This window comes from Pseudorca crassidens, chromosome 6 (assembly GCF_039906515.1).
Source record: "Pseudorca crassidens isolate mPseCra1 chromosome 6, mPseCra1.hap1, whole genome shotgun sequence".
Taxonomy (NCBI): domain Eukaryota; kingdom Metazoa; phylum Chordata; class Mammalia; order Artiodactyla; family Delphinidae; genus Pseudorca; species Pseudorca crassidens.
The window spans coordinates 3,481,517-3,497,648 of NC_090301.1; the positions used below are offsets into that span (position 1 = coordinate 3,481,517).

The window sequence follows — 16,132 nt, forward strand, 5'->3', positions numbered from 1 at the left end:
ATGAATGGATAAAGAAGATGTGGCACATATATACAATGGAATATTACTCAACCATAAAAAGAAACGAAATTGAGCTATTTGTAATGAGGTGGATAGACCTAGAGTCTGTCATACAGAATCAAGTCAGAAAGAGAAAGACAAATACCGTATGCTAACACATATATATGGAGTTTAAAAAAAAAATGTCATGAAGAACCTAGGGGTAAGACAGGAATAAAGACACAAACCTACTGGAGAAAGGACTTGAGGATATGGGGAGGGGGAAGGGTGAGCTATGACAAAGCGAGAGAGAGGCATGGACATATATACACTACCAAACGTAAGGTAGATAGCTAGTGGGAAGCAGCCGCATAGCACAGGGAGATCAGCTCGGTGCTTTGTGACCGCCTGGAGGGGTGGGATAGGGAGGGTGGGAGGGAGGGAGACGCAAGAGGGAAGAGATATGGGAACATATGTATATGTATAACTGATTCACTTTGTTATAAAGCAGAAACTAACACACCATTGTAAAGCAATTATACCCCAATAAAGATGTTTAGGAAAAAACCAAAAAAAACCCCCCAAAAAACCCCACTGTTTTGGGCTTCCCTGGTGGCGCAGTGGTTGAGAGTCTGCCTGCCGATGCAGGGGACACGGGTTCGTGCCCCAGTCCGGGAAAATCCCACATGCCGCGGAGCGGCTGGGCCCGTGAGCCATGGCCGCTGAGCCTGCGCGTCCGGAGCCTGTGCTCCGCAACGGGAGAGGCCACAACAGTGAGAGGCCCGCGTACCGCAAACAAAAAACCCCACTGTTTTGCTCCCTGAGGATCCAGACCAGCTTGCCAAGCTATCTGGGTGAAGCCTGGGTTTGGGGTTCGGTGGGTTGGACGCGTCCTCCTCATCGGCCGGGACCGAGGCCTGGGGGCCCCTGGGGGTGTTTTCACACCGGTGGGGCTGCACGCAGCACCGCGGACGCGCCCTGAACCTGCGGCCTCCATCCCGGGCGCCACCGGACCCCGCCGTTCCCCCTTCTCCCCGAACTCACCGACTCCTTTCCGGGTGCCTGTCGGCCCTGGCCCGGACCCCGGGGTTGCTCTCTGCGGTCCTGCTAGGGAGAGCAAGGCGACGGGCCGGGCGTCGGGTCGCGGTGCGTTGAGGCCAGGAGGGCAAATACAGGCCAGGCAGGGCGCAGGGCGCACAGCCAGGAGGGAGGGGCGAGGTCCCGGAGGCGTCCGCCGGGTCACGAGGACCGCGCCGCGCCCAGCTCCGGGAGCGCCGGGCACCTCCGGGTGCCGGCGGGGCAGACACCCGGGGCGCCAGCGCGGGAGGCGCCAGTGCCGGGCAGAGCCCGTCGCTCCTCGCCCCCAGCCTACTTCGGGGAGGAAGGCGGGGAGGAAGGCAGGGAGCGGAGGGCTGAGCCCACACCTGGCGAGTCGGGAGACTGCCCGGTGATGAGGCCGCCGCCGTCCTGCCCTCGGCGCGAAGGGAGCCGCCGGCCTTTCTCGCCCTCGGAGCGCGCGGGACCTCGTGTAATTCCCATCCCAATTCTGCGCGATTTACTCCGGTTTTACAGATGGGGAAACTGAGGCCCAGGAAAGAGCGTTCCCCAAAGCCACAGACTAACTCGTGGGAACGCCTCACTCGTAAATGGGACTCTGGACCCCGTGTTTCCTGCGGCAGACGCGCGCCCCTCCACGTCTTCCCTCCTGCCTGGACGCGGCTGGACCCGGAAGCTCAAACGCCAGTAGCCCCGCCACGGGGAGGGCACCGAGACCTTGCGCGCCAAAAAAAGTCCCGCAAGTCACAGCCGCGGCTCGCGGCGCGGTCAGCATCCGCGCACAGACGGGGCGGGGCCGGGGGCGAGGATTCCCTGCGTAAGGACCTCCGAGTCCCCGCGCCGCCGTCTCACTTTCCGCGCCCGGACTCGCGCTCAGGGGCGCCTCAAACCCGGAGCGTGCGACGCACCACCGCCAGCTCCAGCCACCGTGCTGTGCCTGCTTGTCCTTCCCAAATCCCCTGGACATTAAAGGGCGTCACCATCTTCCCTTTCCCTTCCGGAGCTGGGCGCATCAAATCACTCCCCCCTCCTCCCTCTCACTTACTATTGATAAAGAAAGATCAAACAAAACTACATTCTTTCCCCCAGGAACTACTTTCGAAACTTTCCGTATCTGCGAAATGGGGATAGGAATGTAAATAAATACATAAATGATCAGTGCTGTTAGGTGAACAAATACTGATATCTCCGTTTTACAGAGGAGGAAACTAAACCTTATAGGATCATTGTGATGTCACATTGGATAATTTATAAGGCACTTTCAAAAGGCACACAATTCTGCTCGGGTTAGAGCTCTGGTTGTCTGCTGTGCCCGCGGAAGCACTGGAAGTGCGTGTGGCTATTTCTGTCCTCTGGGCTACATAGGCGCTCTGGCCAAGCACCATCAACTCTGTGTGCGAACCCGGGAAGTAAGGTGACACTTATACGTAACCCAGAGTTTCCAGAAACCCTGTGAGCCGGTTCTCATGTTTTTCATTTCCTTACCATATACTTTACTGTTGCTTATAAAATTAACAGATCCCTTAAAAGTCGGTATCAGGACCGTTTCTTTTTAATATGTATTTTATCTTTTATTTTTTAAAAAAATTGAAGTATAGTTGATTTACAATGTTGTGTTAGTTTCAGGTGTACAGCAAAGTGATTCAGGTATGCATATACCAATATCTAGTCTTTTTCAGATTCTTTTCCATTATGGATTATTACAAGATATTGAATATAGTTCCCTGTTCTATATAGTAAGTCCTTGTTGTTTATCTATTTTATATATAGTAGTGTGTATCTGTTAATCCCAAAGCCCTAACTTATCCTCCACTCCTTTCCCCTTTGGTAACCGTAGTTTGTTTTCTAAGTCTGTGAGTCTATTTTTGTTTTGTAAATAAGTTCATTTGTACTATTTTTTCGATCTCACATATAAGTGATATCATGTGATATTTGTCTTTCTCTGACTGACTTCGCTTAGTATGATAATTTCTAGGTCCATCTATGTTGCTGCAAATGGCACTATTTCATTCTTTTTTAGGGCTGAGAAGTATTCCATTGTATATATGTACCACATCTTCTGCCAGTGGACATTTAGGTTGCTTCCATGTCTTGGCTATTGTAAATAGTGCTGCCATGAACATTGGGGTGCATGTATCTTTTCAAATGAGAGTTTTCATCTTTTTTGGATATATGCCCAGGAGTGGGATTGCTGGATCATCTGGTAACTCTATTTTTACTTTTTAGAGTAACTTCCATACTCTTGTCCATCGTTTTTAAATGTTTTTTATACTTTCATGCTTATTTATTTAAATTAGTGGGTTTTAAGTAATGTGTAAAACTGATACATGGTGATATGTGATAAAGATATATGGTAAAGAATATGAACAGTATGAAATGAAAAGTCAAACTTAATCTTATTCCTTCACCCAAGCCCACTTCCCAAAAACCATCATTAGCAGTGATGCCTTGTGTATTCTGCCCAAATTATTGTGTGTGTTTAAGCATGTGGACTCTGGAACCAGCTGCAGGAGTTGGACCCCAGCTGACCGCATCCTCATTGGACTGTTACTTAACCTCCCCCAGGCTCAATTCTCTCTTCTACACGTTGGGGAGAGCAACAGGTTCTACACAGTAGGGTCGTTCTGAATCAGTATACACAAAGCACTCGGATGAGACCTGCCCTGAGGTGAGTGCTAGGTAGATATTAACCCCTGTTAGTATAGACCTGGTTCATTCTTTTTAATGGTTGCAGAGTAGCCACTGCATGAGTTTACCATCCTCATTTTACTGCTCTCCTATTGATGGACAGTTAACTTTGGATTTTTTGCTATTTAAAAATATTTCTGGGGCTTCCCTGGTGGCACAGTGGTTGAGAGTCTGCCTGCCGATGCAGGGGACGCGGGTTTGTGCCCCGGTCTGGGAAGATCCCACATGCCGCGGAGCGGCTGGGCCCGTGAACCATGGCCGCTGAGCCTGCGCATCTGGAGCCTGTGCTCCGCAAAGGGAGAGGCCACAGCAGTGAGAGGCCCGCGTACCACCAAAAAAAAAAAAAAAAAAATTTCTGCCATAAACATCTTGCGTATAATGTGTAATATCACTGGCATATACATATTTATGATGGTACATAAATGTAATTGTACCTACATACGTATCACTGTACATACATGCGAATACAAATATATCTATACAATAAAATCCTAACATTGAATTGCCGAGTCAAAGGATGTATGCAATTTTTAAGAGAAAATTCTAGAATTGAAAAAGTTTAAATTATTGAAACAATCTCAAAAATGACATAAGTTTGGAAGTATGATACAAAGAAGTCCTCCTTCCAATTTGTAAGTTGCTGACGTGATGTTTTAGTATGTATTTTACAAGCAAGGACAAACTTCTACAAAACTTCAATCCAGCCATCAAAATTGGTAAATGGTATGCTGTTATGTATAATCATGAGAACCCTTTCCAATTTTGCCATTTGTCTCGATAATTATCCTTTATTGTGAAGGATCCAGTTCAGAATATCTTGATTTCTTAATTTAGCTATTTACGGGGAGAAGGGAGGGGACGGAGAGCAGAGGAGGGGGAAGGTAAGCAGTGGGGCCTGGTGGCTGCTGGCCAGGATCTTGGGCTCGGTTGTTTCTCCTTCTCCTGGTATTCTTGGCTTGCCTGGGCCTTACCTTTGGAGCCCTGGCCCCTTCCTACTTCTCAGGGCTCCCGATGTGCCCCTGGGTGCTACCCTCTGGCTCCCCTTTTGCCCCTGCCCCTGTATCTGTCCTTCCTCATTCACTTGCTTCGGGCTGGCTTTCCTTTTTTAAGACTATGTGGTCCAATCCTGTCTCTTACAGATGAGAAAACCGATGCTGAGAGAGGGGGTGGCATACACCCAGGGTCACACAGTGAGTTGGAGATGGCTCGCCTCTCCAGGAGCAAGCGTTGCAATCAGCCATCACGGACCCTCAAGAAGTCGGCTTGGTGGGGGGACACCAGAGGGAAGTAGAGCCCCCCCCCCACTTCCTTGTCTTAAAGTGGCTGTCAGGAGACCCTGCCTTCTCTGAGGTTTAGGGGTGGACACAGCAAGGAAGGCAGGATGGCTGTCTCGGCCATGCCATCAGGAAGCTCACCATGGAAGATGGGCCTCAGGGCAGCGCCCTTTAATTTCACTGTTTGGAAGTCCCCCATCTTCAGGGATAGCTGGACAGGCAAGTCCTGTTGAGGGCTGGGCTGGGACTTCCCTCATCTGTGCTGGTAGAGAGGAGACGCCAAGGGGGAGGAGGCCTCCGGCCCACCAGGGAGCATCCTGCAGTGCCTGGAAGTACCAGCTTCCCACGATGGCAGATGCAGGGTTAGTGCTGAGAGGCCTGGGGTCCCCTATCCACCGCCATCGTTGGGTCCTTGATAGAGCTCACCGGCAGGCAGCAGTTAAATCCTTCCTGCCTTCTCCCCTGGCTAAATCCTCTGGGCTGGTTTGCCATTGGGCTAACCAGGGCATCTGGAGTTTTGAGACGAACACCCAGGAAGTTGAACACACGTAAAGTACCACCCCCAATCCCAGCCACGTTCAGTAAACTATATTTTACAAGAAAACACATTTAAATGGTACAAATGAACTTATTTACAAAACAGAAATAGAGTCACAGATGTAGAAAACAAACTTATGGTTACCAGGGGGGAAAGAGGGGTGGGGGAGGGATAAATTGGGAGATTGGGATTGACACATACACACTACGATATATGAAATAGATGACTGATAAGGACCTACCGCATAGCACAGGGAACTCTAGTCAATACTCTGTAATGACCTATATGGGAAAAGAATCTAAAAAAGAGTGGATATATGTATGTGTAGAACTGATTCACTTTGCTGTACACCTGAAACTAACACAACATTGCATATCAACTAGACTCCAGTAAAATTAAAAAAGAAAATGCATTTACATCAAATGCTGAATGATTTTCTTTCTTTTATAAATCTGAAAAACTGAGAAAAATCCCATCTTGGGAAGTGTTCTCCTGGCTTTGTGGTTGTTCTCCTGGGCGGGGAATCCCAGGGCCTTTGAGGAGGTGTCACCTGACCCTGCTGCCTGCTGGCTCTTCAGCGCACAGGGCCCCGTGACTGCAGTGGAGCGCACACAGTGACCCCTGAGCTGTATGTCTCGGGGTGGGGGGTGGGGTCTGGGGTCAGAACCACTCCCAGGAAAGCGCCTGTCTGCTCGTCTCCCAGCCTCCGCCTGCCTTCTCTCTGTTTCCGAGCTCCAGCCCTTTTCAGAAAGATGTCCCTGCCCCACTCACTTGCGCAAGTCCTACTCCTTTCGGGTGTCAGCTCAACTGTCCTCCCCTCAGAAAAGCATTTCCTGCCTGTCCAGCCCTCCCCACTATCAGACTCCCCGTTATTCCCGTCACGTTCTTACAGAACCATTCTCATGGTTTCCCCACCACATGTGTGAGGTGCTCTGGTAACGTCTTTGTCCCCCTGCTCTAAGGCCCGGGAGCTCCAGGAATGGGATGTTCACTTTGACGTCCCTGCTGCCCATGGTTGGTCTTTGATGACTACTTGTTGAATAAATATTGTTCAGTAATCATAATAAGTATTTTGATGATGCCCTTGATTTTAACTTTGACTGGTGGTCTCCAAACAGAGCTCTGTTCCCACCACCCAGGTGAACTAAGCCCAGGGCACCTTCCGGGGAGAAATGTTGGTTGAGAAGAGGGCTGGTGGAAAGGTGGGATGCAGGGTTGGGAGAGGGAGGCCTGCTTTCTTCTGGGGCCATGATTCCCCTCTTCCTCGCACCCTTCATCAGCCCTTGCTGTGTTTTGAGACAGCAGCCCCCAACTCAGCTCAGCCTCTTCCCCTATCTTGGGCTGGTCTGAGCTCATCCTTGCTTTTTCTCCCCAGGAAGGATGTGTCAGAGGGCAAGAAACAGTCCCCTTCTACTCAGAGCTGAACAGAATTCATTTGCCTGTTTCTATCCCATGTTCAATAGATCAGAAATGTAGAGTTTGCAAACTCATTTTGGCAAGTTGCTTTCCCGCCATCTGAACACATGAGGAATTAGATTTTGATAAGTGCCTAGAAGGAGCTCTAATTAGGCAGAGAGGCCAGCCAAGAAGAGGGAAAAATCTGAAGAATGAAGCCCTTGACTCTAAAGCCATCAGACCTCTCAGGCTTTCAGGGTTTTGGAAGCTTCAGATCATGTGAGACGTGAGCCAGTGAGCACTTGTTTTTCCCTAGAGTAGCTTAATGAGGAGTTTTCACTATGCAGCGTTCAGGAATCCAGCAGAAGTGGTTCCTACTGAAGGGAAAGAACTTAGGCAGAAGTTTTATGCTCTATTCTCAGAAGACCCTCTTCTGGAAACCTCAGTTGTGTTTATGAAGGGAAGGAGCATGAAGGGAACTGATGCTCACTGAAGACCTACTGGGTGCCTGTGAGCACTGTCTGGTTGCCCAACTTCTATAATATCAATTGTATTGTGTGCCTGACCTGTACAGCGTTAGTTGAGTTGGGTGCCTGACCTGTACAGTATCAATTGTGTTGGGTGCCTGACCCGTACAGTATCATCTGAGTTGGGTGCCCGACCTACACAGTATCAGTTGAGTTGGGTGCTTGACCTATACAGTATCAGTTGAGTTAGGTGCCTGACCTATGCAGTATCAGTTGAATTGGGTGCCTGACTTATACAGTGTCAATTGGGTTGTGCAGGTCAGGAAGCTAAGACACTAGCCCTAAGTCAGTCAGTTAGAGAGGTGAGATCAGATTCAAATCCCGGTCTGAGAGTCTCAAAGCCTAGACTTTCACCTTGCCCTGTGGCTCTCACCACTGCAGGAGTGACCAGCTCAGTTGGTGTTGGCATAACCAGAGGTAGAAAATCTGTGAAGAGCAGCCCTAGAAACTGAAACCCAGTCACCCCCCTTCTGGTGGTTACTTGCCGGGGCACACAAGGGGAAGTGGCTAGGTTAGCCCCTGAGAGCATCCCGCCCTCCATCATGGGGTGGTCACCTCCACCCCCAGGTTCCCAAGTCATGGCTGCTAAATCAGGCATTACAGTGACAATTCTTTCCACCCCTCCTTCACTTCCGTAATTCACAGAATGACCTGATTTCAGTTCTAACAGCGGAAGTTGCCCTTCACATTAAACTCTCGTACAAAAGTTCTGGAACATTTGCAGTGTTGTTAATGACCTTCCCTGCAGTGAGATCTGTCACAAGATCTCTCACTTGAGCTGCTGCCACCCTCACCCTCTCTGTCTGATGCCAGAACAGGCTCGGGAGTCAGTGCCAACTGGAAACCAACCCAGAACAGGGAGTGGGATTCCAACAGTACCTCACCCACTGCTTCCCCACCCCGTGGCCAGATCCCAAAGCCCATGGCCAACCCCTCCCCATCCTTAGCCCACGAATCCTCCCCTCACACTTCCTCTAACCCCATATTCACCCCCATTTTTGTGTTAATGGTCCTGTTTCCCGCACCGTCACCACCACCTGAACCCCACACCCAGTTACAGTTTCCAGCTTCCTGATCCCAGGAATCCAAACGGGCTTGCCTGTTTCTTGGAGCACAAGCTATGCCTTCAATTCGGGGTGGAAACTTTATGTCAAACTGTGCTTTCGTGCCTGCACTTTTTCTCCTCCACCCGTCCACAGTTCACCTTCCAAACTGGCTGAAATTCTACTAGCTCAGGAGGCCAAGCTAGGTCACTGGTTTTGAAATTAGCTTTGTAAGTGTATTTCAGGGTTCTGGAGATACCTGATTAGAATTTGCAGGTTTTAAAGCCATTTAAAAACTGTAATAAAAACCCAACATCCTTGGGGAATGGAACGGCAGGCTCCAATCTCCGTCCTCAGGGCTTGCTATGCAAGCCGAAATGCTTATCACGGCAGTGTTTAGAGAAATCCGTATCTCCTGCCGCCTTGGGGCAGACTGTGCTGATAATCGGACACAGAATTTAATTGTAAGGGTGCCAGTGTAGGGGTTCCAGATAAAATACAGGATGCCCAGTTAAATTTGAATTTTAGGTAAACAATGAACCTTTTTTTTGTTTTTGTATAAGCTTGTTCTAAATGTTTCATGGAGCATACGTATTTATACTAAAATATTATTTGTTGTTTATCTGAAATTCAAATTTAACTGGGGATCTTGTACTATCTGGCAAATATGTACCAGCACTACAGAGGGAGCACCCTGAGTATGTTTTCTATGCTAAAGTCAGGGCCTCGAGAGGGAAGTGCTGGCATCCTGTGACCTGGAATGGGGACATTTGGGTGGATGAGTCTGAGCTTGAACACCTAGATTTCCCAGAATTCTCTGGGCATAGAGAGGAAGCCCTTTTCCTCTCCCCAGAGGTACTGGTACCCAGAGACTAGGGAAGACTTCACCGGAGGTGCTTGTCCTCAAGATCTGTCCCCATCTCTTCTTATTTCCTCTAGATTAAAAACTGGGGCCAGGTCTCAGCAGAGCCTAAGTGGGAAGATAAAGTTCCTGCCCTGGGAATAAATAAGCTCCTCACTGACATAATGACAGGTCCTGACTGGTATGAATCACCAAGTGACAGAGGGAAATGTGTGGGAATGCACCTTGAAGATATTGAATCGAGTTTATTGATCAGCAAGAATTTCTCCCATGTGTCAGGATTTCACTTGCTGGCAAGGACACTTAGAAATTAGCCAAACACACCGCTGAGATGGCTCTGCAAAGCTTGGGCATGACATAAATGAGATGTAGGCACTGCAGTTGTCTTCCTAGAGTGTTAAGTAAGAGCTTAGAGGGCTTAGGGAAGTAGGAATACGAGACTAGACTTATTATGTAAGATTGAAGACTCCACCACTTGGCTCTGCTCCCTGGGAGGCCCCAGAGGACACTTGCTTCATCCAGGCAGTAAGGGACACACGGATGAGGGGAGCACCTGCATCTTTGGGCAATCAGTGCTGGCTGTCCTCTGTCATTAGTGCTGACAGTAGGAGATTATGCCGTGGAACTGCCCTCCTTAGTGTCCAAGGGGATGCCGTCATTCTGAAATAGCAGAGTCTGGTGGCGGTGCTCCATTACCAGAGGCAAGGTGGATGAAATTGTCACAATGGCAGAAAATCCACAAAGGCGACCAGGGCCCTCTAGCTCAAAGGTATCTGTGGGACTGGCTAATAGACCATGGTAGTCCTTGGGGCTTAGAAGACTGGCATCAAATTAGGGCATTGCTAGATTGGTATATGTAGAAGAATTCAAGAACTGGTGAACAGAAGGTTGATTTCAGACGTTGCAATGAAAAATTACAATGCCACACCCAGTTTCCAGATCTAAACCAGCTTTCAACCCCAGAGCCACTTGACTAAAGGAGAAAACAGGCCCCCTTGAGGACGGACCTTACAATGTCACTACACAATATATACCGTAATTATTCCACATTCCTTCCTTCAAGGGGCCTATGGTTGTTTACCAGAGTAACTGCCCTATTGGAGAAGAGGAAGTACCCAAACTTGGGAGGGAGATTGGACACAGATTCTGAGCTGCCACTCATCCAGGGAGTCACTACATCATCATCAGAAAAGAGGAGCTGAAGCAGTTAGCTTTTACATGGGAAGGACAGCAGTACACCTGTTGTCCCAGGGCTGTATTAACTCTGATCTCTGTCACAATATCATCCTCAGAAAACTTGACCATGCTTGTTCAATATATGGATGATCTTTTCCTAATTATACCTGGTGTACTGGAAGTGGCAATGACTCTGGATGCCCAGGGAAGACTTTTAGGCACCAGAAGCTGGAAGCAAATCCTACAAAGATTCAGGGGGATGCAACTTTGGTGAAGTTTTAGGGGTCTAATGATCTAGCGTATGCTGCAAGTTGCCCTCTAAGGTAAAGGCAAGTTATCCACTTTGTAGTTCTTACCACAGAGGCAGAGCCACACACTTGATGAAACTCTGGATTTTGGAGGCAACATATGCCCACTTGGGAATACTGCTCCAATCCATTTAGCAAGTTTTTCAGAAGGCTGACAGGTTTGGGTGGGGCTCAGAGGATGGGGGAATTCTGTAGCAGGTTTAGGCATTAATGCAAACTTGGTTGGTCAGGGAACTAGAGGAAATAAGATGGGAAAATTGGAGACAGGGGCATGTGTGTGAATCTTGGGAGTGGGTACCACAGGTGAATCTTGCATCTCAAGTCAATGCTCAGCAGAGGCCATCTCCAGTAGAAAGGACACTGAATGAATGGGTGTACTGGGTGACCCTTCCTGTAGAGGTCAGCCTCTGTGCTTGGCCACCTCAGTGTTTACATGGGTCCAGCTGTACAGTCTCCCTCTCACCAAGGCTGATCTAGCTGCTTCTGTTGCTGAATATCTGACTGATGCTAAGCCCTTTATATGACACCATCCCTTGAGAAGATAACATCCCCTGAAATTGCTGTGTACTAGGAGTATTAAACGGGGGTTGTCAAGAGATTGGAAAGTGCAATTATAAAGGACTTAAGATTTTGGTTCTGGAATAAGATGCATAGACTCAATTTCCCCTGCTTGTCTATCATAAAAACAAATAAACACCCTGGAAATTATTCAACAAATGATACAAGGACTCTGAAAGATGGGTGGAAGAGGGTGGACTGGCCAGAGACCTCATGACTGGAGGGAGGACCATGTGGTGAGTTCCCTGGGTTTTCCTTTTATCTACTGCTCAGCCCTGGGCTGGGTGCCAGAGAAACCTGCAACCAGAACCTCCAACAGGCATAGATTAAAAAAACCCCAAACCCGGAAAAGCCTTCTCTCTCTGGCTAAGGGACTGGGGAAGGGGACGCCCGAGAGAGAGTTAGTGAAGGGCTCCAGTCCCCGCTCAGCATCCCGGACCCCAGCAGGCAGTCTGATCTGTGAACAGTGGTGAGAGCACCCAGGCTCCAGGCCATCCCAGCCCCTCCATAGCTGGGCCCCTGGTGGTCCATCTGCCCACAGCTATAGCAGCCATGAAGCTGTTACCAAACCAAGCTTGGGTCTGCTTGCCCATGTGCAGTAAAGCCAATCTACTGACACCAGGTTGTGGTGAAAGAAAGGGCAGTGTTTACTGCAAGAGCCAAGCAAGGAGTCCAGGCAGCTAGTGCTCAACCCCCCTGAGCCCCCAATGGGTTTCAGCAAAGCATTTTTAAAGACCAGGTGAGGGAGGGGTGTCCCAGGGTGTGTGATCAGCTGGTTCACAATCCTCTGATCAGTCGATGGTGAGGTAACAGGGTGGTGTCACAAGGGTTAACATTATCAATCCTTAGGCACCAGTAGCTCTGGAGGCTACATGCTCATGGTCATCTAGTAGTTAATTTCTTCCATTTGGTGGGGGTTTTAGCATCTGTAAAACAACTCCGGAAAAGTGCATCAGATACTATTACCTAGGTACCTCTGAGAGAAGCTACAGCAGAGGGTATGGGGATGGGGGGTGGTCTGTCCTAGGAAGACAACATAGGGTCCTGCTCGGTTATAAAGACATGTGTCTCCTTGCCCTCCATCCAGTGGCATAAGGAGACCTAGGGCAGTCGTTCCAGGTTCACCCAGTGAGGGCAGGTGGCCCAGGGCAGTGCCTTCTGGCCTCAGAGATGACACCAGCAGGGACTGAGAAGAACCCCAGCAGCACGGGAAGAACGAAGCAGCCCCGGGTGACATGACGAGGGCTCAGGACACAAAACTATTGGCAGGCAGTCAATCTCCGAACTCCTTGTTATGGGGAAATGAAGCCCATGAATGTAGGCCAGAAACTACACCTCAACTGAACAGGTGACTGTTGCCGAAATAGAAGATTTTATCAGGATCGAGTTTCCTACCATAATAACCAAAATGTGTAGGGCATAATACAAAATCACTGGTGCTGCCGAGAACCAGGAAAACCACTGGATGAGAAAAGGCAGTGAACTGAGGCCAGTACTTAGATGAATCAGACAGGGATTTTACTTCATTTTTTAAGAGATTTATTTTTATTTACTTATTTATTTGGCTGTGCCGTGCAGCATGTGGGATCTTAGTTCCCCGACCAGGGGTTGAACCTGCAGTGGAAGTGTGGAGTCGTAACCACTGGACCGCAAGGGAAGTCCCCCTGACAAGGATTTTAAAGCAGCTGTCATATATCAATGTCAATGCTTCAAAATCAATGTCAGAAAGGCCTCAATAATCAATTAGAAGTCGTGGATTTATAAAACATTATTACTTAGAATTAGGAGACCAGGACGTCACCCACTCGCTATGTGATCTTGGGGAAGATTTTCAACCTTACTGAGCCTTGATTTCTCTGTCTACAAGGTAGAAATAATATGTCTGACCTGGCAGGTGAGATGAATCATACAACAGCATGCTGGTAACACTGTTGGTGCCCACTCAACAGCCATGTTCCTTCTGTACTCGCAGCACCCTGCTCTCATGGAGAGAAGAGATGCTCCTAGCTGACGGTGCACAGCTCTCCAGCCTCCCTTGCAGCTAGGATGGACCACAGGACACACTTCTGGACGATGGAGGTATGGGGGTAGAGGTTCCTGGAGAGGGCGTCCCTTCCAGAACAAGGCAGGAAAGTCTCACTCAGGGAAAGCCCTGTGTGTCTTATCCTTTCCCATTCTTTCTACCTGGAACTTGGATGTGAGGTCTGGAGTGGCAGCAGGTATCTGGCAACCAGGAGGAGGCAGGCAAGGGTAGAAAGCCTACCTGCTAAGGCTCCTGGGGTGGAAAGACGAGCCTGGAGTCCTGGCCTGAGCTGTGCTCCTGGCAGGCAGTCGTCAATCTCTGAACTCCTTGTTATGGGGAAAGACGAACACCTACGTATTGAGGCCACTGCCGTGTGGGTTTTCTGAGCTTATGGCAGAAAGCACTCCTGATGTAATGACGAAGGTGAGGAAGAGAGTGTTAGTGACGGTTTATTCAGTGCCAGGTACTGTTCTGAAGGATGACAGTCACCTTTAATCCTCACAGCTACCCAGGGAGGTCGGGGCCAGTCCTGTCCCCGTTTCAGGGAGGGCTGAGTAGGGGTGTGGGTGCCTGCCCAAGATGCAGGGTAGGCAGGAGGAGAGGCAGGAGTGCATACACCCCGCCTTCCTTGTACTGTGGCTCGATAAACATCAGTGGTTAACATTTTCTTTGTCGTCGTTAAGGTTACATTAGAGGATTTTCGTGTGTTTGTGTGAAAACCCTTAGGAGGGTCAATGCTTATCGCACTGAAACTTCCTCTCGCTCTTCCTCTCTTCTGCCCCTCTTCCAGCATCCTGACCTTCTGCCATGTGGGTAGCACATGATGCACAACCTCCTGCCCTAAAGGAGCTGGCAGGGCCAAGGTCAACCTGCTAAGCCTGCTGAGGCTGGCCTGGGCTCCTGCCCCGCGAGGGCTGTTTTCCCACCCTTAACACGGGGACGCCTTGCTGCGCTCAGAGAGCATAGGCAGCCTTTGAGCATAGTGCTGGGCGGTGGGTGGGTGGGGGGGTCCCCGTGCAGCGGGATTTCTGCGGTGTGAATGAGGTCGCATCTCACCCTCACGAGCGGGACTCCCTCCCCATCCCACGTACCCCCCACCCTTAGTCCACCCACCGCCTCCATCTGGGCCTGGCTGGGGCCTCAAAGGCTTTCCATCTGTGGCCAAAGAGCTTAACTCAAACGCATAATTGAAGACAGGGATGCGGTTTTTGGCTGGAGGGTGAGCGCCACACAAGCATGCCAGCGCCCTGCCCGCCCTCGCATGTCTATCCCCTGGGGTGGGGCCCATGGGAGTCCGTCCGCCCACACCCAGGAGGAGCAGTTGAGAGCAGGGAAGCCCAAAGCTCTCCGGTGCCTCTGGCAACCCTCAGGGACACCCTCTCCGGTGGACTTACAACCCCTGGGGACCAGGGGTCCGCACCTCCCACCCTTTGACTGGGGGAACCTCAGCAAAACCTTGCAGTTACGATGCATCAGCGGCGACTAGGACCTCCAAGCCCAGAGCACGGGATATATTACTCCCTGCCCACAGTGTGATTCAAAATAAACCCGGACAGACCAGAGCGAACTTCTGGCGATCCAGCACTGGCCCGCACCCCCCATCTCCCGCCAAGAGTTTTTATCGACAGTAGTTAATTGAATATTGTTCTCGGTTTGGTTTTGTTTTTAATATCGAATTTAAGAAAAAATTCATCACTTGGTGCACCTGCCCGGATTGTTGGTGGCCCAGGCCCCCGTGTGCCGGGATCCTCGGGAAATCACCTCCCTGTGGGCTGTCATTCGGGAGCTGCAGGGACCTGCACCGGCATATCACATCACTTCACCCTCTGCTCTGGGTCCAGCTAGGAGAGTCCTGGGCCCTCCCCGGGGTGGGGATGGCGCCAGTGCCGGGACTCCCCTCCATCCCCACATACGGGGTCAGGATCCCTGGCCTGGTGCCCATCACAGCCCCTGGACCTCGAGGCCTGCAGAGGCCTCCAGGGACCCACCCATGGCTGCCCGGGGCTCTCCAGGGCTGCCCCCTCTCTCTCCAGCCCCAACTAGCAGCTCCTGCTAGGAAGTTGCTCCCAGCAACTCCCCTTCTGGCTGGAACCACCCGACGAGGCTGGGCCCCCGCCTCCCCACAGGGCAGACCCGTGGGGGGCATCACTTCAGGCCACAGCTCTGGGAGAGGGGGCAGCAGGCGGGTGGGCCGGGAGGGCTGGGTGGGAGAAGTGGCCAGGAATTACTTCTAAGTCTCAGGAGGCAGACGGGTGGGACCTGGGTCGACCATTTCCCAGGAACCAGTGGGAAACCGTCGGCGTCTGCTGGCGGCTCAGTCGCGGCACAGGCTCTGCGGCTTGTGGTGCGGGGCTGGCCGCGCTGGCTGTGGGAACGTGCATCCCGGCCTCCAGGAGACTGAGTCAGGGCTCTGTGGAGACACTGGGAAGCCTTGCTCTCACTGTCCGCACCCAGCATCCGCTGCTGACAGGGGCTTCCCTGGAGGGCGGGCGCCCTCCGTGGTTGTCACTCTGTGGAGTCCTCCATGATGCTCTGAGGCCTGGGAGGCTCCGGGACCTCTGCGCCACCACCCGCCCCGACCTGGGGTTTGCCCCAACTGCTCCGTCTGTGCCCATTCTCTTAGCCTGGTCTCGTGGGGGCTCCAGGCCGTGCACCCCACAGGCCTCCCCGAGTGCCTTCTCCCTGCAGGGTCTGGAAAGGAGACA

General features: G+C 50.8%; 1 protein-coding gene across 2 annotated transcripts in view; it reads right to left on the reverse strand.

The window, feature by feature from the left end:
- The window catches only part of MLPH (melanophilin), a 43,901-nt gene extending 42,150 nt beyond the window's left edge, over positions 1–1,751 (reverse strand). Inside the window, exon 1 of one of the 2 annotated variants that reach the window (XM_067740119.1) lies at positions 1,024–1,751. The gene's annotated coding sequence lies outside the window, so the exon portion shown is untranslated. The remainder of the gene's footprint in view (positions 1–1,023) is intronic. The other variant, XM_067740118.1, reaches the window with a different exon arrangement.
- Positions 1,752–16,132: the final 14,381 nt, after the last annotated feature.